Below are 21,583 nucleotides of genomic sequence, written 5' to 3'. Positions count from 1 at the left end.
TTTCTTTTTACTTTTTTTCTTTTTACTTTTTTTGTTTATTTAAAAATAGTATTTTCATAGTCTTATGTGACTGTAATATTTTCATTTATGATTTATAGAAGCTAACATTTGTAGGCTGTATTTTAATAAAGGCAATAATGGTACTGCCTGGATGAGCAAAGTAAATTAAAACTCCTTGAAAACATTAGTAGTTAAATACTTAACAGTCAATAGCATGTGTTAGGAAATATGACAGTAGTAATCACACAACCCTTAAGTAGTTTAGTCTTACCTTACTTCTTTGAGAGTGGGGGGAGAGAGTGAGGGGAGGGGAAGGGAGAACAACACCCTCCCCTCCCCCCAGCTCCTGGGATTTTTTTTTTTTTTTTCCTTTGCCTTACTTTCATCTAAAAATGCTGTGGGAAGAATGAAAGCAGAAACGTGCTGATTTGTTTCAGGGGGCTTCTGATAATAAAGAGGCATATCACAGGTGTTCCTAATCAAGTCAGTTTGGCTTAAAAAAAAAATAAGTATTTTTAAAATTAGGATTTCCTGTAACATAGACAATGTGAGGGTCAAGCCGATGACCTACATCTATGTTTGGGGATCAACCATGAAACTGTGGGTGTTGGAAATACGTTATAATACATGACATTTTTATTGCAGGTTTTGACCTTTCAATAGAGAGCTGATTTTGGAGAACGGCTTGCTCCTGTGATTGAAAAACTCTCTGGAAGGTTGATGGAGCATGAGAATGGTATATATTATATTAACATTTCTCTTATCGCACATGTTCTGTATTAAAAACAAGTATACAGTAGTATAGCTTATTGAGATTATTCAAAATAGGTCAGTTCTGCTGGGTTTGTTCAAGTTTTTTATTAAAATAATTCTTCTTTACACTCCTTCTGTAAAATAATAAAAGATTAAGTAAAAGTCCTAGCACAGGCTGTGCTCAAAAGGAAATGAAGTGGCCAAAAGTATGTATAAAAAGCTGAGTTTGCAACAGCCTTGATCATTAGACTTGCATAAATTCTCCATATAGTATTGTTCTTATGTTCTTGTTTTGGGAGTTACTCCAACTGAAATGTTGCTAATCCGAACCCAAAGTATGGATGATATAGTGTTTATTTTTAAATAGCTAGTTTGTGTTTTTTTTTTGTTGGGGTGGTGTATTAAAGATTAGAATAGAGAGCTAGCTGAGTGCATTTCAATGTACTATGCAAAATTTGTTTTTAAAGGCATTAGTAAACTAGCTACCTGACAAGCAAAGAAGTAGAAAACGGGAAGAAAATGGTCTTCAGAGCCCTCTGTCTGTACCATAATAGTCAAAATTTTTATTTATTTTCTTTCTTTGCTGGGAAATGCATATTATATAGTAAACCAGTGAGCATTTAAGAATATTTTATATGGACTATACTACACTCATATTGCAAGTCCTGCTTTGCACTAGAAGTGCTAATTTGGCTGAAACTGAGAAATCCATTCAGAGTAATCATAACCTATCTACATGTATATGAATAATCTTAACTAACCATTTACATAGATGATTGAAATTAAAATAGCTAACTGCTCTTGGATTGAGTAAATTTGTTTAAATAATAAATGGAGTAGTAAAAACTGTAATATTTTATCTTCGGCAAAATATATTACAGTACAACAAATTTTATGAACATGTTGTGACTTTAGCAATTCCAGCTTTCAGCTGGAATCCAGTTTTTATCCATAATCAGATCTGTCTGTCTTCAAGAGCATTTTTTCTTATTTTTTTCTTTTTTTTGTAGGAAGTAATTGTACCATAAAATGAGAGAATTTTTAAACCCTAAAATTTTAGATTATCCCAGTAACTCTAATTTACACCAAGCAAATCCAGCGAGGTGTAAATTTCATATTTCCTTATTGTTGTAACTAATGGCTAGTTAGCTGAAGAACTGCTGGCTTTTACCAGTAATACACCTCCTGTTACAGAAGTATCCAAAGTAGATATGTTCTGAATATATTTTTCACATAATACTATGATTTCAGGATAGTTAAGACCTCCTATGGAAAATTATCAGTTGACAAACAAAGCTCTGAATACAGAAAGTATAGGAAGTGAAACATAACTTTACAAAAGATTTTCAGCTTGTGAGTAGTGCATAGGTAATTCTTAATTTTTAACCTTTCCTTCTTTCTGTGATTAAACACAGTGAAAGTATCTTGATTAATGCTCTAACAGTGTTTGGGTAACATGCTTAATATGCTTCCAAATAAATAAATATTTCACAGTGTGTCCAGAAACTGCTCTGAATGTACTGCAGTGCTGGTTTGAGGGATTTTTTTATTTTTTTTAACTTTTTTCCTTTTTTTTTTTCTTGTTATCTGAGGAATATAAGGGTTTCGCAGCACACTTATTTGAATTTCATTTTTTTTTCTGTACAAAAGCAATTACATTCATGTTAATGAAAATCAGGATTATATTGCAAGGCAAAGGTATCTAAGGCTCCCTTGTGAGATATTTAAAAGGTGAAAGCTTGATGGACTGTTCCTTGGTCTGACACAAGTTCAGAGTATTTCTCATAGATTCTTATTCAGCAGGTTTCTGGTTCACAACTGTAAATCAAAGGGGTTTTAAATTTATGGCCTAATTCTGCAAAATTTTAAATACACAGGTAGTCCTAATGACTCAAAACCATGAATAAGGATTTGCAGAATTATGTTCTCATTAGAAGCAAACTTTATTTCCTTGAATGAATAAAAGATATTGGAGTATTTTGAACTTTGAGACAAGTTTAAATAATTTTTATAAAGTCAGAAGAATTTTGCAGTAATGGAGTAATTGAGTCTTACTCATTTACAGGCTCAAGTATCTTTCAAGAGTGCTGCAGTTGTTACTATCATTAGAATCCACTTTCTAGGTGTTGATTTGCTCTAGAACATTTTTATGCTGAAATTTGGTTTTGTTTTTTTTTTTTTTAATTGAATTATTTTGTATTTGGTAGTTAGCATGGCTCTTTCATTACCCAGAGAGTAGGTGGAACTTTAAAGAGACACGTGGGGTGTATTTGCTTTATTTTCTTACTCTTAGCCTCTGCTATTGTAGTTCTTTTTTTAGCAAAATTCCCATTATTTTGTTGTAAACTGATCCTGAAATAAGGGCTGCAGTACTTGCTCCTTAAAAATAGTTGGTGGGGCTATTGCAAATTATATGCTTGACTTCATGAACTGTTTTGCAATACCTAATTGTAAGAAAGCTGAAAAGATAAAATGTACAGACTTCTTTGCTGAAGTGCTTCTCGTGTCACCTTTCATGGCCACTTTTACTATTCGTACTTTAGGTACACACTTGAGGCTCTACAGGACCTTGTTGACTGAATCATGATTTGAAAACTGAAATGCATGCTTATTGCTCATCCAAAAACTGTTGCAGATTTTGTCCACTCTTATACTTTCTTTAAGGACTTTTCTTGCTTTTCAAAGGCAACTTAAATAGTTTTCCTGAAAGAGATATGTAGCTATAAATGCAACCCATGCCTGCTTATTACAACACATGTAAAATCAGCCATTGTTTGAAACCCTATGACATCTTAGGCATGGCTGTTTAAAGTTTTGAAATCTGAAACAACTGAATTTTCTGAATTTTGTTAATTTAAACTAGATCCAGCCCTAACATTATTTTTAAATGTAGTTTTGTATACTATTAGACTTAAATAGACATTAACTTTTATTATTAGATTAGGCATTTAATGAAACATGTATATAGGAAGGATTTAAGACTGGTATATTTACACCTCATTTTTCCTTGTCTGTTGATAAAATGGTCTTGCAAGGCAATAGGAAAAGAAAAACAAATGACATACAAATTCTTTAGGAAAAATAGTTACAACATGCTAATTGGAATATTTAAATGCTTATCCTTCTCACTCAAATGCAAATATATGAAAGTAAGGCATTGCCCCTTTCTTTACTACTCTGAATTTTATATATTTATTTATTTCAACCAAAACCTAAGTAGAAATTTATGTAAACCCGTAAATTTAAGCTGTGGGTGGGCAAGTGAGAAATGTAATTCAAGTTCTTAAATGGTAAGCTACTGTATTGATGGATTGTTAATCCACCTTGTTTTAGACTGCTGTTCACACACTAACATGAAAAAGGGCATGTATGAAGGTGCAGTTGCTGATTAAGTAGTGTGTTTGAATAAACCCCTGTTTCTAGCTTTGCTAATTTTAAATTTATTTTAAATATATGGATATTCACAGTAATTTTTTTTTTATTCTGACTATTTGGGGGCAGGTTTATTTTTTTACAGAGAACAAGCTTTTTCTGTTACATTGTTAAGAATTTTTACACCAGTATTTTGAGGAAATGGGTGCTTTGTAGCAAAATACACTACTAACATAATCTGTTCAAAGCAAGAAATCAGCAATAGGTATTTTTTTTAAAATTTGTGCAGCACTTGGAAATCTCATCAATGTGTAAATATCTCTAAAAGGTTTACACCTTTCCATTAACCCACTATATGCATAGAGCTTGCTTTTTACTTTATCTGGGTGTCCTATGGGTTTTCTTGTTCTGGGGGTTTTGTTGGTTTTTTTCAGCCTTCAGATCAAAGATTGTAATGATTTGATCCATCCGCCTCTTAGTTCATATGAAGAGTGATTTTTTTTTTTAATTGTTGTTTTTTGTTTTTTTTCTTTTAATTTCCCCTCTCCTCACAGAAAGAAATGGATTTAAATATTACTATGAAAGTGGACATAAACATTTTGAAAGTATTGTAATTATTAACATGATTATGGTCTTCCCAACTTTAACTGTTAATTTCTTACTTCAGAATAGATACAGCATAACATAAGTCACTTTCAGATTTAGACAGGAATTCAAGTGGTTCTGCTGAAGCAAAAGTTTGGCTTTGGAATTTCTATATTCCTATGGAGCAAAATTTTTCTCTTGGTAGAATGGGTGTATACTGTGGCCTTAAGTGTGTTATCACCTCAGTAATTCTGAAAACACTTTGCTTCTTCTTCTTACAAGTTAGTCCATATTTTAGTCAAGATCGGGAATTGGAAAAGGAAGATGCTTCATCTTCTGTGAAACCTTCTCATGGGTCTTATGAGAAGGTGTATCTCTAAATCAAAATACATTTTCAAAAGTCTGTTGCAGAACAGAGTTTTCTGTTGAAATTATCACACTTACATCAGTGTCTTGCACAGGCAAAAAAACTCCCTGTCAAAAAGAATGTATATGTACTGGTTACCCTGTCCTCAGGCTCCCCACACCAAAGGATTGTTTTTCCAGGTTCACAGGAGAAGGGAGAATGATGCTTTTAATGCCAAGCACGGGGGTTACACAAGCAGCAGTCCAGTGTGTTGGGGTTTTTTTCCATTTGTTTTATCATCTCACTAACAGTATGTTTGAGTTCTCAGGCAGACTGAGTATTAGTTAGGGATTGTAGTTCTGTATAACCAAACTGATTTTTTTAAATAGAGGGTCATATGCTCATCTAAATGGTATTTAAGATACTGGTATCTGGTAATGATATTTAAGATAATGGTATCCATAGGCTGTTTGATATGCAAGTGTTATGACTATGTTCTCTAGACTTCTTTAAGTCCTAGGTTCATGGCCTTTCTAATCAAATTCAAGAGTAGGTAAAATATGGTTTGATATAAACTCACAGGAAAACGCTTGCACTCTTCTTTTTGGAATTACCAGGTTGAAAATCTGGATCTTCATTTGCATGGTGCCTGTTTTGCATCTAGTTTTTAGAGTGTAACTAGGAGACTCTTGAATTAGCAGTGGGAGAATAATTCCTTCCAGGGTATTAGTACTGCTAGACTGTGTTCTGTTTTTACACCAGTAACTCTTCAATTTTCATTAAGGTTTTGATCCCAGCTATGTCACTGTAATTACAGTGAATTTGGCTGTGAAGACTGTTTGCTTCAGAAATAGTTTTGTGAAGTTCCATAAGAAACTAACTGAAATGTAAAATACAAGAATGTTGGTAAGTTATCTCTTAGATTTAGTCTTGATATTTTATTTTTTTTTCTGTTTAGAGATATAGATTTCTTCTTGTGTTTTCAGTGTGTAATCCTTAATTTGTCAACCTCATGGTCTTCTGACCTGAAAATGATCATTCAAATTGCTGTTCAATTTTTTTGTTTGTTTTATTTTTAGATGAATATAACTTATGTTGCTGACCCACTTTCCATTATGTAAAAACCTGAACAGAATTTGTCATTGAGGTAGGAATTCACGAAGGCTGACACTAGAGGGCAATTCAAAGCAGCAGCTTACCCCTGAACAGTTGCAAGTTGGTGTGGCCCTGTGTTGAAAAAGGCAGAGCTCACGGAGGCTTTCCAAGGGTCTTCTCCAGGCAAATCTGGTCTTTCTGATTACCCTCCTAAACAATTTATTTAAGTCGCTTTTCATGGCCTTGAGTGCTCTACTGAGTGAGGAGGAAGCTAAGCCAGTTCTTATGCATTGGTGAATTAGAAGTTAAGGAACATCTTCCACGTTGTCTTACCTCACTCACTCTTGCCACTGTCAAAAAGGTAAAACTTAGTTGGTGGGTTTTGTTTTTAATTTGCTGCCCTGTGCTACATTGACCCTTTGTCTGAAAGATACTGGGGTTTGGGAAGGAAGGTAATATTGTACTGAAATTTAAGCGCCTTTTGTTAAATATCAAGGAAAACAGAATATATGGTGAGTAAAATATATTCTTATGCATTTTTTGCAAAATACTGCAAAGTTATGCAATTAATAAGACTTATAAATAATTCATTTCATGTAAAATTAAAAAAAAAAGCAAAACCAACCAAAGGGGAGAAAAAAAACCACACACACCACAAACAGAATCACCAGAGAGATACTCTGTCCATAATTTTATCAAGGAAAATATATTACACCAAACATAAAAAAAAAAATTAGTTGAAGATGAGTAATCAGGTGCTGTATTTAATATTTTGGCTGAGAGAGATCATCTGTGTTTATTGTGCACAATTTAAACAATTTATATAACAGTGCATTACATAATAAATGACAGTTTTCACAGTTGCAATGTTCGTTATAGATTTACAGAACATCTTGAATGCTTGTAAATAATAACCTGTAATGCAAGTGGTGATGTCATGGTTCTTGAAAAGCACTCAAGAATTCTTATTTTAGGAATGCAAATTCTCTCATTATATTGAGAGCCATATAAATGCTTTTGCCACAGTACAAATTTCAACAAGCAATTCTATAAATGTGTGTGTTTAAACCTGTCTCTCTGGTTTTATATACATAGATATCATATATTACTGTACATTTTATTTTTATATAAACCCCTAAGATTAAAATGGCATGATCATTCTGAACTCTGTACCATTTTTTCAAGTAGTATTATCTTTGCATTCTCTCATGTAAGTTAGTATAAATGTCTAAAACTTGTTCTTGGTTTAACTGTTCTCAAGGATTTTTATAAGGAATACAATCAATTTTATAAGGAATACTTGCAATCACTATGGCAGTGCCACAAATCAATAGAAATACTACAATACATTGTTACAGTAAACATTTGCACCTGTTTTCTGCAGGTCTGATCAGCAACTCCATTGCAATTTGAAAATATGTAATCAGCTGGAGGCGATGTGCCCAACCTTAATCGGTGCTGGAGCCTTTGGAAGAGAGAGATTGTGTCATCACACAGTATATAGTCCAACAATGACTGACCTTGGTGAATCTGTGAAAGAAGAAAATAGTTTTCTCACTTCTTAAATTGCAAAATGCACAAAAGAAAAAGAAATAGTAGAACATGTGGAATTTAACCCATTCAAGTTTTTAGATTCTCTGGGGCTTAGGGGAGGTTTTGGGGCAGGGGCACTGTTGAAGAATAATTTGATGATCATGTGCAGTGATAAAGAGGTCTTAATCACACACATGAACTCTTGATTTTGGGAATGTGAATATTTATACCAAATCTGGCTGAATACTTAAACCGAGCATGCACGTAAGCTTTTAAGGAACTGAATACTAAGTCTTGCAGGTAAGACACTGCCGAATTAAGAATAAGCATTTTTGTGCCAACATGAGTCTTGTGTCTTTTTTTTTTCCTTTTACCAGCTTGATTTTTGGCTGTAAATCAAAGAGACCAGTTCTGTTGTTAAGCTAACATTCAGGCTGTCTTCAGAATTTTCTTTATTTCAAAAAAGCAAGAACAAATGTGTAAGTACCAGCAATGCACAGACCAGTATTGCAATATTGGTCTGTTCTATCTTTAAGCAGGTGGTTTCATGTGGCAGGCTGGAAGAGAGACTCTTTTTCTTCCCAGCTTTTGACAAAAAGATGACGCATATGACTCAGAATTAGAAGGGGAAATCTGCCAGTTTGCATCAGTTCCTTAACTTGTGGGCTGCTATTCACCACAAGGAGAATCAGTATACTCGCACCAGTGCTTCTTGAGAGATGAGGAGTAATCATTCCCTTCAGAAAGTGTAGGATGATTGGAGTAGGCCTTTCATATGTTACACTAGGCTTTTCCTGTAAGATTTCTTTGATTGTATTAGATTTTTAGAAAGAAAAAACCCATGATGATACATTTAATGTTTAAAATAAGAATCGGACATCTTATAGCTTAATGCAGTGTAAAAGCAATCTGCTTCCTTTTGAAAATATAAAATTTTTGTTTTGCTGGCACTGAGACTCAAAAACCACTGTAGATCTCCAGTCAAAAGGTAAGTTTTTAGTATTTTTTTTCACCTAATTCCATATATCTAAATCTCCATTTCCAGCTTTCAAGTAAGTTAGTAGGACTGAAAAAAAAATTAAATATAGTAACTTTGAAGGCAGAAGCCATCTGTTTTGAAGGGGAAAATAATTATTTGAAGTAAGGAAGATCTGATTTTCAAAATGTCGTCCTCTAGACCTGCTAAAAAAGATAATGTACAACTTAATGATAGTTCCAATTCCTTCATATAGGTTTGGTTTATGAAGTAGAGAGACTTCTTGCAAGACTGTTACTTGCTCAAAGAATGTACTGTCAACTAGCCTTTAAAAAAAAAACCAGGAAAAAAGTCAAATGCTGATTGTTCAGAGATTAATGTCTTCTTTTTAGTTAGTGGATATTTACTCAGTTTGACAGGACTGAGAGTACAGTTTTATTTATTCTTTTTACTATTTGTGCTCTTTAGGTATTGTAATTCTTTTTCTTAATATATTAACTTCTAGTTAATTCAGAATGGTTTTACTTTAAGCTTGCTAGTGAAATATTGAAAATCTGGCTTAATATAAAGCCATAAAAGACACACAGCATCCTTATCTTTTTCCTCCCCCCCCCCCCTTTTTTTTCTCCTCTTCCTCTCCAGTGGATAAAGTTCCTTTCATTTGGCAAAACTTATTGTTGTTGTTTTGAAAAAGCATATCCTAAGTGAAGTTCATTTTCTAGTTGGAAAAATGAACTTCACTGCTTAGCAATCGGTGTCAGCCTTAGAAAGCACCATTTTATTTGCAGTGCATACAGTTCTGTGAGTAGTGGATTTCACTGATAGGGAGCTGGGGAACCAACCCCTAAATATTTTGGAAAGGGACTATACTAATTTCTGTGTTAGATGGTATCTCTTCTATTAATATTTCACAGAGGGGTAGGGGGAAGATTGAAACAGCCTTCTGAGTTGCTGCTGCTGTATGTTTCCTCACCTACCCTTAAATTAACAAAAATCTCAGATATAATAGCTGGGAAGCTGTACTCCAAAGGTTTAAGGACACCTGAAACTTCTGCTGAAGTGACTGATTAAATAATAAAGCTGTAGAAATACAGCTAAGGATCATGAAAGTTCTAGCAATTACTAGGAGGTGTTCCTCTGCTGTTAACTAGTGGATTCCTGTAACAATTGAGTTGATTTCTTTCTAAGAGTTCAGTCTCACGTTTTGTAAGTCATACGGTTGTCTGGCATTTTATGGAAGCCATGTAGGGATGATGTCAAGAAAAAGACAAATTTACTGTCTGAGCCAGAAGGCAGGCTTACAAAAAGCAACTTCTTTTAGGACACGAAAAGCTCTTTGTTCTGTGGCCTTGGTCTTTTTGTGCTTTGACCCTTGTATTGTAGCATTGTCACTCTGACCCTAAATCTTTGGAAGCAGACATGCAGCAAATTTAGCCCTTTACAAGTGGGGTTGAATTCTGAGCTATGCGCCTGGTTTTTGTCTTTAAGCGTTATAGTCCCATGCTATACTGAGATGTACCAAAACAAAAATTTAAGATTTGTGGTTTTGTGTAGTGCAGGCAGTGTTATTTGCATATCAGTCCCTTTTCTGTATATATATTGCTATATTACTGTTGTATGATTTATTATTATTTACCAATTTCAGATAAGATAGCAACTAGGAGGTCAGTCTGGTTAACACTGACTAATGTATTTTTCCACTTTCCCAGCAGTACTTTGAAAACTGATCCTGTGCATAGACCAGGGTTTCTGCAAAATATTACTTAAGCATTAAGTATTCTGTTGAGGACAAGAAATGCTTTGCTGTACATTGTAGAGAAAGAAGATTTAAACAGCAATACTTATGTGGCTTGCTTTCATAAAAGACTGGTGCCAGCTTAGGAGAGCACACAATCTTACGCTAGGATTGTGACTGCTTCCTGGGCTAACGTGAAAGTCCTCTGAGATATTTTTTATTGTTATTATTATTAATTCTTTAAGAAAGCTAGAAATGAATGAAAAGGTCAGAAAACTACTAGCTGTTAGGTTTTGATTTTTTTTTTTTTTTTAAAGAATCTGATATATTCAAGAGGAGAACCTCTTTCCCTATCTTAATAACTCTCCATTATATAGTTGGTTTGTATTGTATGGGTATTGTTATTTGGAGAGGATTGTTCCATTTTCTCTTTTGCCAGCAATGATTCTATATAGTTCAGGTTTTGTATGTACTATAATCTAGGATAATATTTTCTGAAGGTAATAGTGTAATAATCTAGGGATATGTTTCTTGGAGAGCTTGAAAAAATATATATGGATTTTTATTTTAATCTGAAAAGGTGTTATGAATTTTGCTTAAAATACTGATATAGAAACTGAACTTGTATTTTAAGACAGAGCTGGCTTTATTTTTGCCACTCGAGTATTAATATTTTTTGTGATAAAATCATGAGGGAAAGGAACATTTTCATGACCACTAAATGAAATGTAAAAGTTCACAGAACACAGAAAATGTTTCTTCAGTTTTCTTAATTTCCTATATGTCCTTTCAAGCAGAAAGAATGCTGATACAGATTGAAAGTGTTCACACAGTTTTCTTCCTGTGTGCCTGCCAAAGGTGCAGGGAAGACAGATTTTTAAAAGTTGCGTGCAATCAAGAGGGATCTGGAAAGCTTTTCTGAAATAAAACTTTTACCAACTCTGTTAGAACCCAGAGCTTGTTACACTTTACAAGTTCCCTGTAAAGTATTTCATATAGCAGTTTAGTTAATGCATCTACATCTGACAAAACACTCTTTAGAAGCTGGGAAAAGAGGTGGGAGTAGTTAGTCTTATTTGATTTTATTTTTAATCTAGAGTTGATACTGAAATATACAGATAATATTCTAAAATATACATTGATAATATTTGTGTGCTGTATCAGCTTCCCTTAGTTCTGGTTGGTTTGTTTTTTTTTGTTGTTGGGTTGGGGGGGTGGTTGATTTTTTTTTTTTTTTTTTAAGCTAGCAAGTTATAAAAACTGCTTGACATCCTGTACTTGTTCAAGTCAGAACTGAACACCTTTAGTTTCTTGCCTTCCAGATAAATCCTCTGTATTTTTGTTGCTATTCACTGCTCCAATGGAAGCATCAGTACTGCAGCACCAAATTACTGTCTTCACTTTGGTTTGTTTTTGTGACTGCAAGGGCAGGGGCGACTACTGCACCTCATAAAAATGAATATGAGATAAACTAGCTTAAGCAGAGGTTGGAATACTGGGATGAAGTAAAAAAGATGTAAAACTGAATTTGATGCTGATAGATAATAACTGCACTTACAAATTTCCAGGTATTTATATACTTCTGAGTTTCTTGATGGTTTTACTTCCTGGTTTTTATTTTTAGCTGGCTTTGGGTTTGTTTTTTTATGTTTATCTTATGCAGTAGTTCTCCAGCTAGTCTAAATATGTTTGTTCATGATCCTTGGAGAGATGGTTGGACACATGATATAGATGCTTCAAATTTAGTAGTAGTAGATTACAATAATCAGCATTTATCTGCTTAACTTTCATTATTAATACTTTACATTGCAAACAGTTTCTGCAGTTCCCCCAGCCATGGTCCTATGGCAAAAAGAGTTGACATGATCAGAAAATAGTTAACAGTCAGTCTTTGTCAAAATTTTTATGCTCGACCTTACCCATAATTTACAAGCAAAACTACAGATTGGTGCTAGATATCTCTGTTAAAATCTTTGTGTTCAGGAAATTATCCAAAGCATTAATTGTAATTTTTTAAGTTTGATAATAGTCTTGGAAATATTTAATTGCTTGGTTGAATGTATGGAGAGATCTATTATACATGGAGAGTGTGTATAAGCTCAGTCCTTAATGACTGCTCCTTTTTGACGTAAAGTGGGGCTAATTTATTGATGGATTACAGTCATTTAATAAAAAAAAAATTATTAAAAAACCCAACCCTATCACAGAGTTGCTAGGTTGGAGACAGATTGTATTTTAGAATTGCAGCCTTAAACATGAGTTCAAAATCTTACTATTACTTCAGGAGAATAGCAATTAAGGTGTATAGTTTATTCTCTTAATTCTTCTTCCTCTATGATCATAAAGCAGCCTAAATCAAGTTGAGCGAATTAACCAAATATCATAGGTTATACCTAAACCAAATAATAGTGTGATAGTAGCCAAAAGTACACTGATAGCTTTAAAGTAATACTTTGAAATATTTCAGTTGAATCTTTTCTCCTTTTTAAAATATGCATATCACTTTAAAGGCTGCTGACATTAAGAATTAGGGGGAAAGGAGCTTCCTTAACAAAAGCAACCAGAAGGCAGAAGTAAAAGAATATACTTCTAAATATAAGTTTTAAGAATGAGCAAGAATTATAAATTTCAGTGTGTTTGCAGTATAAATATTACAGTGTTGAGTAAGTATATGACAAAAATAAAGTGAAACTACTATTGTTTAAACGGGGGGGGGGGGGGGGAGAAGTAAACAGCATATTATCAAGATACAGCTACATACATTTTTAGGTCTTACAGTTTTGATGTTTGGGAATAAAAGTGTTTAGATTTCTTAATAGTGAAGTGAGATTATTTTTAATTGTCTTTTTCAGAGATGAATTTAGTATTAAAAACAATACATATTTGCAGCAAGAGTTGAACTGTCAGTGTATTTATTCATATTTAATGATGTATTCGTGGCACTGAACTGTGAGCTCTGAGAGGAGAGCTTTGCAAATTCACCAGCAGTTGTCCAAAAAGTGTATCACTGCAAAACGTCCTGTCTACCATATGAGTAAGTTATCATGGAATGCACAGAACAGGACACACTTGTCAGAGCTGCCTAACTTCATACTGTGCCATTTGAGTGCAAAGCCTGTCTCATTTCTAGTTCAAACTAAGAACCTAACCTGGGAAAGCTGAGCTATAGAGATGTACTCTGATGTCTGTGCAGTGGGAGAGAGTAGCACTGGTGGACAAATAATGTACTGTTTTAGACAGTGGGACACCAAGAGCCTTTGGGTGTCTTTCACCTTCATATTTCTAATTTTAAACTGTAATAAGGTTGGGAAAGGGTCACAATAAACAGTGAAGCAAGACTTGTTTTTATAGTGGAACTGTATTGCTTTGCATTAGTAAGTAGCAAAAGCAATGGAATATGGTTGTGTGCAAATTATGTGTACCTATCGATGAGGAAGGTGTTTTGGCCAAGAAATATCAGAAGAGTGTTTTTGTTGTATGAGCAAAAGGCACAAGGGAAGTGTTTTATCTTATGTTCTGGGGCAACTGAGACAATATACAGTACTTAATAGAAAGGCCTTGATATGTTTTACTCCAGATCACTAAATGTCAGATTGGTGGCTAGTGGTACGTTTTTTGATACAATATGTTACATAGCACTTAAAGAGCTTATTAGTAGTTACAGTAGCATTTTAGGAGCTTATTAGTAGTTATAGTAGCCAGAAATTCTGATGTAGCTGGTTTTCATGGGGTCAGAAAGGGATTGGATTGGGCTTCATGTTGTAATAAACTCCTAAACATAAACCAATAAAACTGAACGTGATATTTTTTATTAGGCCTGGTCTTTGAGAAATCAACTAATAGTGAAATCAAGGAAAGGCCCCATATTGGGAACACCCCAATATAAAAATAACACACCCTTTTTTTTTTCTTTTTTTTTTTTTTTTTTTTTTTACTGTACCAGCTTTTTTTTCTAATGGTATTCCTGGCTTCTGTGTATGTGTGGAGAACCTGCTTCTGTTGAATTTCAGTTCTGTGTCTTCAGTATCCTTCCTTCCACCTTCCTTATCAGACCTTTTGCTTCCAGGGACTTGGGGGGAATCTAATGGAAATGCTTGCATACATGATTTTCTGCATCGATAGAGGTCTTCTGTCTCTCACCCACAAACTCCATCTTAAGATACAATAGAGGTAGGAGAAGCACTCTTTATAGTATGACTATACTAGCTCTGTGAACAAAACATAGAGGTACAAAGCTTTGTGCAGACACTCATGGATTTCAGACTTCTGGCTTAGCTGTCAGTGCTTTTTATCTTAGTCTTCTTCCTTTCATCCTTCCTGTTCTTCAACCCCCTTCCACTCCTTCTCTCACATATAGTGTCTTAATTTTTACGTGAAAACTTGCTTATTCTCCTTACAGATAAAATATCGTTTTAATAGCAACTTAGAAAATAGATACAGTTGTGTTTGATTTTGTTTGTTTGTTGGTTTGTTTTGGAGCATTTTTGGTAGTAAAGTTTAAAGAAAAAAAAAAAGATCCAAAGCCATAAACTACTTCCACTCCACCCTCAATCCTGTAACGCATGTGAAGTTTTGTGTTCATGTTTTGGGTGGGTGGGGAGAATTACCTGTAAGTTCTCTTATCAGTGTACTTACTGTAGAAAATAGCATAATAGTCTTGCCAAGTCTTCATTTCATGATATGTCTAGTTTAATTTTAGAGGGATTTACTTATGCAACTGGAAAAAAAACCTCCATGGTGAAGCTAAAAGCTAAAAACAAATAGGCAAATGAAACAACAATATCTAGTTAAACACACATGTAGTTTACAAATGAGGAATTTGGCCTGAACATACAAATAAGAAACGTACTTCTAAAGGTATTAAGTGTTGCAGCTATTTTATTTGAGTAATTTCCTTTCAATCTTTTAAGGTAAATCTACAAGTAAGAGTGTTTTCTCTTGCTGGAGAGCATCTTTTGTATTCTATTTCCACATTTCTTACTGCTGTCTAGCATTTTTACCTGCATCTATGTTCATCTTTGACTTCCATGTTACAGATACGTATGGTGGAAATTTTTCTCAACCTCTTTCTCCATTGGATTTTCCTTAGCACAGTTTCTTCAAGGGGGGGGGGAGGCCAGCTGTCACAGCATTCCTTTACAGTTAAGTTTATTTTGACTCTGCATTCAGGTTTACTTCACCAAGGTACTTTGTAAGTTGTGCCTATAGAATCTAGTTTGCCTATTTTATAGTTGTCCAGTTTAAGATAAATGAGTAAATATAGGTAGTAAGAGGGAGGGAATGTGTAAATATAGTTGTGCATGTTTAAAATATACTGGAAATGTCTCTTATACAGTTCCTAAATGAGCATTTTTAGCCTGATAGCTGTGTAAAAACCTCATTGTTGCTGCAGCTACCTGTAAACTCTTACACTGGCAAATCTCACTTTAATGGCACATTTGTAGCAACAAACCCTTCTTGCAGAGATCAGCCTGCTGTGTAACTCTAGGAGCAAAAATAGGAAGGGAGAAAATGAAAACTAACTGAACTTTACTTCCCCTTGTGGCCTGCTGAACATTTTTGTGCTTACAGATAGTCCTGATAATTTACAGAAGCTGTTTTATCATGAACTGAGTAAAGGCTCATTACAATGGAATGGAGTGCTTAGGTCCATGCTGTGTATGTATTTTTTGTCTTAATAATTTGGTTATCTAGGGAACCAGTGAAAGGACTGTACACACTTGAAATGCTGCATAATTTAGTGTAACAAAAGGATATCTGGCTGGGATGTGAACTCCCTGTCTACCTCTACACGTAAAGTAGCATGGTCATTCTAGAAGATGAACTCCTAATCCTAATAACAGATAAGTTACTGTTCTTGCTAACAATCTTGGGGGTGGGGGGGGAGTTATTATATTTTTTTTTTTTCATCTGAAATGGTTTAAGAAGCACTTGTAAATCTGTCTGCCCCAAAATTGTGGGAAAGAGTAGCCTGCAGATGTAACAAACTGCTTGGAGACTGACACAGTACTTGACAGAAGCTTATTTTGAAATTAACTCTTATTTTCTTACACATGAAAGTTGACAGGTTTTCTTGAGTTTTGGTTTGTTTTTTGGTTGGGTTGTTTGTTTAGTTTTTGGTGGTTTGTGTTTTTTTTTTGCGTTTTTGGTTTTTTTTTTCCCCACATCAGGCTTCCAGATGACCAAAAGTTAGATTGGAAAATAACCCAAACATTTTGTTTTGTTTTGAAGTAAACATCTGCATATCCTTTAGTTCCCCTAATCAGGCACACAATTGTTCAGTTCCTGGTTTGTGTCCCATGAAGGTATTGTGCACAGTTGACAATGAAGTCTAGATCTAGAGCTTCAATATGAATAAACAGCTTGGCAATGGAAAAATGCCTAATACACATTTTATAGTTTATTAATACAGCTGATGTCGCTACATGGAAATTAATGTTCAATAAGAAAATTCTGCATTCAGCTTTCAGTATGTGTTTCTATTTCCTTGAAGTATGGTAGACACCTTGGCATAACGTAGCAGCACATAATGGTTTGTGGGTTTTGAAAAGGTGCAGGCCATATTGTGCTGCCTCAAAAAAACAAGGATTTCATCATCCTGAAGAGAAATACCACTTACGAATTAGTCAATCTTGTGATGCTGATGTCTGTCATACCTTAGCAGCACGTAAATATTGGTGTTAAGACTGTAAATATCTCCAGTATTAACTGTGCTGCTGAAGTAAGGCTAGCCACTTCTGCATGTGAGTCATGAAAAAGGGTATTTCATGTATTTCCGGATGCCTTTTTGTTGTTATAATTTGTGCTGATTGTTTACATTCTTGGCTTTTGTTTGTATTTACATCTGTTCAGGAATAATATTTAGGACTTTATAGTATCTGATGGCAAATATAAAACAGGCACATACAACTTTGAATGCTTTGGTTTACACTGAAGCTGGGTTTGTTAAAGGAGCCATCTCAAGCTATACCTGTCTAACAATGCTTTGGTAAGTGTGTTTGTATGAAAAAAATACTAAAATGGTTTTACTTTAAATATCAGTATTTCTTTATTAAAACTCTTAAAATTGTGTGTTCATCTTTACAGCATTTTCTCAATGAGTGGAACTGGGAAATGTTTTGTCATGCTTTTAGCCAAGTGAGCAAACATAGCAAATATATCTTAAGTTTTTAATGTAACTTTTTAAACATTTAATTTCTTAAATCACAAAGCCTATAGACAGGCAACAGTTTTATGGTTAGAAGTTTAAACTGTGTATCTGACTGAATTTACTAATTTTTTTTCCTCATCTTTCACTAAGATTTTTCACTTGCAGGGGAATCTCATTGAGATGATTGAAATTGCTGCAGTGAGAATGGAAATTACTTGGGCTCCTTTCCTTTTAAAAGCTGTATGCAAGAACTGTGTGGTGAGTCAAATGTAGACTAATGGTTATGTAAATGTCACTAATTTTAGATACAGTCAAGATCTTCAAGTGTGTTTCCTTTTAAGATTTTATTTTCTTCACTATCATGACTCAGTATCACTTTCTAATCTCATTTTATTAGCCTTGTTGTATTTTACCATTAAAATACATATGCCTTTTTCAAATAAGTGCTCACAACTTCAACTTTATATATTGTATAGATGTTTTAAAATGAGGAAAAAAAGCTTGTCTCCACTGGAGTTTTGTTGTGACTTAAGGCTTCACAAGCATGCTACTGGTGCAGTTGCACAGGTACAAGCATGATGTAGATGAATCTTCATTCAAGTTGTTGTGATTCATATATCTGTATTATATGACTGTATAGAATTTCAGCCTGGTGTATGTGCTGGTAAAGTTCACACCTTTCTCTGCTGCCCCTGCTATGGATTTCAACTGGTGAAAGTACTGCTGGCTAAAATTTCCGGTTCCGTTCAGACCTCAATTGTAAAACTATGCAGTATTAGATAGCCTACAGCTTTTCATAAAGTAAACATTTCTGTGTTTACATTTACCTGCTACAGGTCTCTTAAGATATGCAGCCAAAATGAGGTTGACTACTGAGGAAAAAAAAAAAACGCTCTTTGGCTCAGACTGTAACTGTTTAACACTAAAGATCTGCACTTGCTTTTCAGCCATTTGAAAATTTAGAAATCCTTGGAAAGACCGACCTCAGTGAGTTATAAAAGAAAAAGACCTTATTCTCCCACTGTTCCTCTCACTTTAAAGGTCACTGATTATTGTTAGCACATTGCAAACTGTGATGCTTGCAGAGGACCTTCCCAGGACTCTTGTAGAATCCAGTACTTTAATGTATTTAGGCTTTTTCTCTGACTTCTAGGACTGGATGGGATTCTAAAGAGCTGTTCAGAAAGATCTGAGACCATGCAACAAGTAAGTCTATTTGCATGGCTGTGTCAAGATCCAGTAACCAGACCATTTGTTCCTGACTACTTCATTGTGCCAGTGCAGGCCTTCGTGTGAATAGTTGATGGAGAGTCTTCAACCTGTCCTGTTCAGATAGTTTTTCCTGCATCTCATCTTCAACTGGCACAAGGCTGGGGATGGCAGGCAGTGGGAAGAAGCAGAAGTGGAAAGGTTGAACTGCCTTGTTTGGTGGCCCTAGCAGCTTGTAACAATTCAGTGATATGATGAAAATACAATTTGAGCATTGTGAGAACCAGAGCTCAGCTGAGGAACCAAAGCTCCCGTCTAGATTAAGAAAATTACTTCAAGTGCTTATGAAGGCCTACTCAATTTATTTATATCCTAAACCTTTGAAAAGATCATCTTATTTTGCACAGTCCACAGTTGCCTTAAATAATATTAGCAGTTGTATTTTCCAGTTGTTTACCTGCATGGACAGAGCCATAGCCCATGGCTGAATGGAACTCCCTCCGCTTTGCAGCTCTTGAGATCCTAAGAGTTGTCTCATTTAACAAAGGAAGGCTTGCTGTTTTCAGGTCAGAGGGTTGTTTCTGCTAGGCTTAGGAACTGTATGGGAACAAAGATGCTTTCTTCATATAAAACAAAAAGAGAAGGTAGGCCTGCTTGAAAATAAACTGAGACTAGCAGCTGTATAGGAATGAAGACAACTAGTGAGAGAAGCATTAGTCTAACAATCTAATGTTGAAAGGTTGGAGCTGAGAACTGATAGTGGAAGGACAGATCTGATGAAATGGAAAATTCAACGGATTAGGACAGGTTGGGCAAAACTGGGGGGTTTTGTTTGTTGAAATTTGAACAAGCAGCAGCCTGACAAAAGGGATCTGGCCTGAGGCAAAGAAAATGAGTCAGGCTTGGGGAAAGGGGCTTTCGCATCTGGGATCATTCCTAACATTCACAGGAGCACACTGTGCTTCAGCTCCAGAAGGGAATGCAGACTGTTAAGTAGTAGGTTTTGCTGTCATCTGTGAAATCACGCAATTGCATCCCCCTCATCATATTCAACACAGAGAGGGCAACCTTTAGCGTTCTCAGCTACTTCATTAATTTTGGTCCTGAAAAGAAATTCCAAAGTAACATAGATGAGGTTGGAAAGGACCTCTGGAGATCATCTAGTCCAAGCAGGGACAGGTAGAGCAGGTTTTTTTAGGGCTTTGTCCAGTCAGGTTTGCAATATCTTCAAGGATGGAGAGTCTTCAACCTGTCCTGTTCAGATAGTTTTTCCTGCATCTCATTTTGTGCCTTTTGCCTTCTGTCCTGTCACTGGACTCAGCTGAGAGAAGCCTGGCTGTGTCTTTGCTACTCTCCCTTGTCCCCTGCATCAGGAATTGATAAATTCTGGTAAGATAACACACACACACACGCCTTTTCTTCTCCAGGTCGGAGTCCCAACTCTCTTGGCCTTCCTTCATGTCAAAGGTGCTTCAGTTCTCTCATTGTCATTATGGAAGTAAATAAAGTGTTTCAACTAATATGGGAATTGGAACTCAAAGAAGGAAATGCTTTTTCTGGGGGGAGGTGCTGGAAACAAAACACAACCTAGTAACTGTGAAAAGAACATGACGATTACAAAATGGAACACTAAGAAGTTGGGTAACTCCTGCTTTGAGATTCTGCAATCTTCATTTGCCCCCTTGTGTTAGCATGCTATGAAGCAATCTGCATGATCATACAGAATATTTAATCTAATGATAGGACTAGCCTGGTGTGGTACTGAGCTAGGGAAGATGTTTGTGGGCTGAGCATACAAGAAGCCTGATGCTGCTATAGGTAGAAAATTTCTGTAGGCAACAGAACAAAAGACTGCAAGTAGAGGAAACCATGTCCTTGTGGTTATGTCAAATGAGAATTCCTGAGAAGTGAATGTGATGTTTTTCTGCTTTTATCCTTATATGTTGCTAAACAGCTTACCAGGCTGTTGTTTTCATAGTACTTGTATTCCTCCTTTCAGAGGTGTCTGACTTAAGAGCCTAACAGGAAACACTGGCTGTTCACATTTGCAGCTGAGCTTCTTAGGAGATGTTGTTTGAATTAAAATATCATGTGATATGATGTCTGTTGAGTCTCTTCTTGAACAAGTTACCTCACATTCTTGCATGCTACTATAGTTTCAACATCTCCATGTCACACTTAAAATAGGGTACTTACCTTGAAGGGCTTTTGGTTCTTGATTTTAAAAACACAACACTTTTATTTAGCAGCTGTACTACAGTAATCCTCAAGGAATTTTCTGTGGCCTTTATTCTGATCCGAGAGGAAGAGGTGAGTATTGTGCATCTTTTAAAAACCAGGTTTGTAATCAATTTTCCTTGTTGTCAGCTGAAGATGAGAAACTGAGTTTCCACATTGTTGATTCATGGTCTATTCATCCAGTCCTGTGAACTCCAAAAAGTTGTGATTTGTGTCCAGTCTTGTCAGGGATTCATTTTGCATATATAGCTATTAATATTAAACACTTGTTTGTCCCATTTTTGTAATGTGGTTTCATGAGTAATATCTTTAATATTCTGCAGAATCTTTTACACACTAAAAGTAATGTTCATGTTTGAGCTTCAGCATATTTTACAATAAATTTACCAATAAGGATCTATGTTGCAAAAAGAATGAACTAAAATATGAACACAGTTTTTTTTCTGTACAGTGGGAAACAGTGCATCTTTAGAAATGTTGAGTGACTTACACCTATGTATTTAGGACTTTTGCAGGCCATTGTTCTTCGAATTTCAAAAGCAGTTTTCTTGGTACTGCATATAGCACACTTTATTGAGTGAAAGTTGTTCT

At 35.0% G+C, this 21,583-nt stretch overlaps 2 long non-coding RNA genes across 5 annotated transcripts in view; both read left to right on the top strand.

Annotated features, from left to right (window-relative positions):
• The window catches only part of LOC133271412 (uncharacterized), a 77,632-nt gene extending 56,281 nt beyond the window's left edge, over positions 1-21,351 (top strand). For 2 of the 4 annotated variants that reach the window (XR_009744128.1, XR_009744127.1), the window contains 2 exons: positions 646-736; positions 17,711-18,846. This is a non-coding gene — a long non-coding RNA (uncharacterized LOC133271412). Of the gene's footprint in view, positions 1-645; positions 737-17,710; positions 18,847-19,203 lie in introns of those variants that run through there. The other 2 variants (XR_009744130.1, XR_009744129.1) reach the window with 2 other exon arrangements.
• Positions 6,544-7,744, top strand: LOC133271413 (uncharacterized). The gene is made up of 2 exons (XR_009744131.1): positions 6,544-6,663; positions 7,536-7,744. It is a non-coding gene; the product is annotated as an uncharacterized LOC133271413 (long non-coding RNA).
• Positions 21,352-21,583: the final 232 nt, after the last annotated feature.

Source organism: Pezoporus flaviventris, unplaced genomic scaffold (assembly GCF_033815535.1).
Source record: "Pezoporus flaviventris isolate CSIRO_AGI_PZ_B2104156 unplaced genomic scaffold, CSIRO_AGI_Pfla_v1 ptg000025l, whole genome shotgun sequence".
In the NCBI taxonomy this organism is placed as follows: Eukaryota; Metazoa; Chordata; class Aves; order Psittaciformes; family Psittacidae; genus Pezoporus; species Pezoporus flaviventris.
This window is presented reverse-complemented; position numbering and strand designations above follow the sequence as displayed.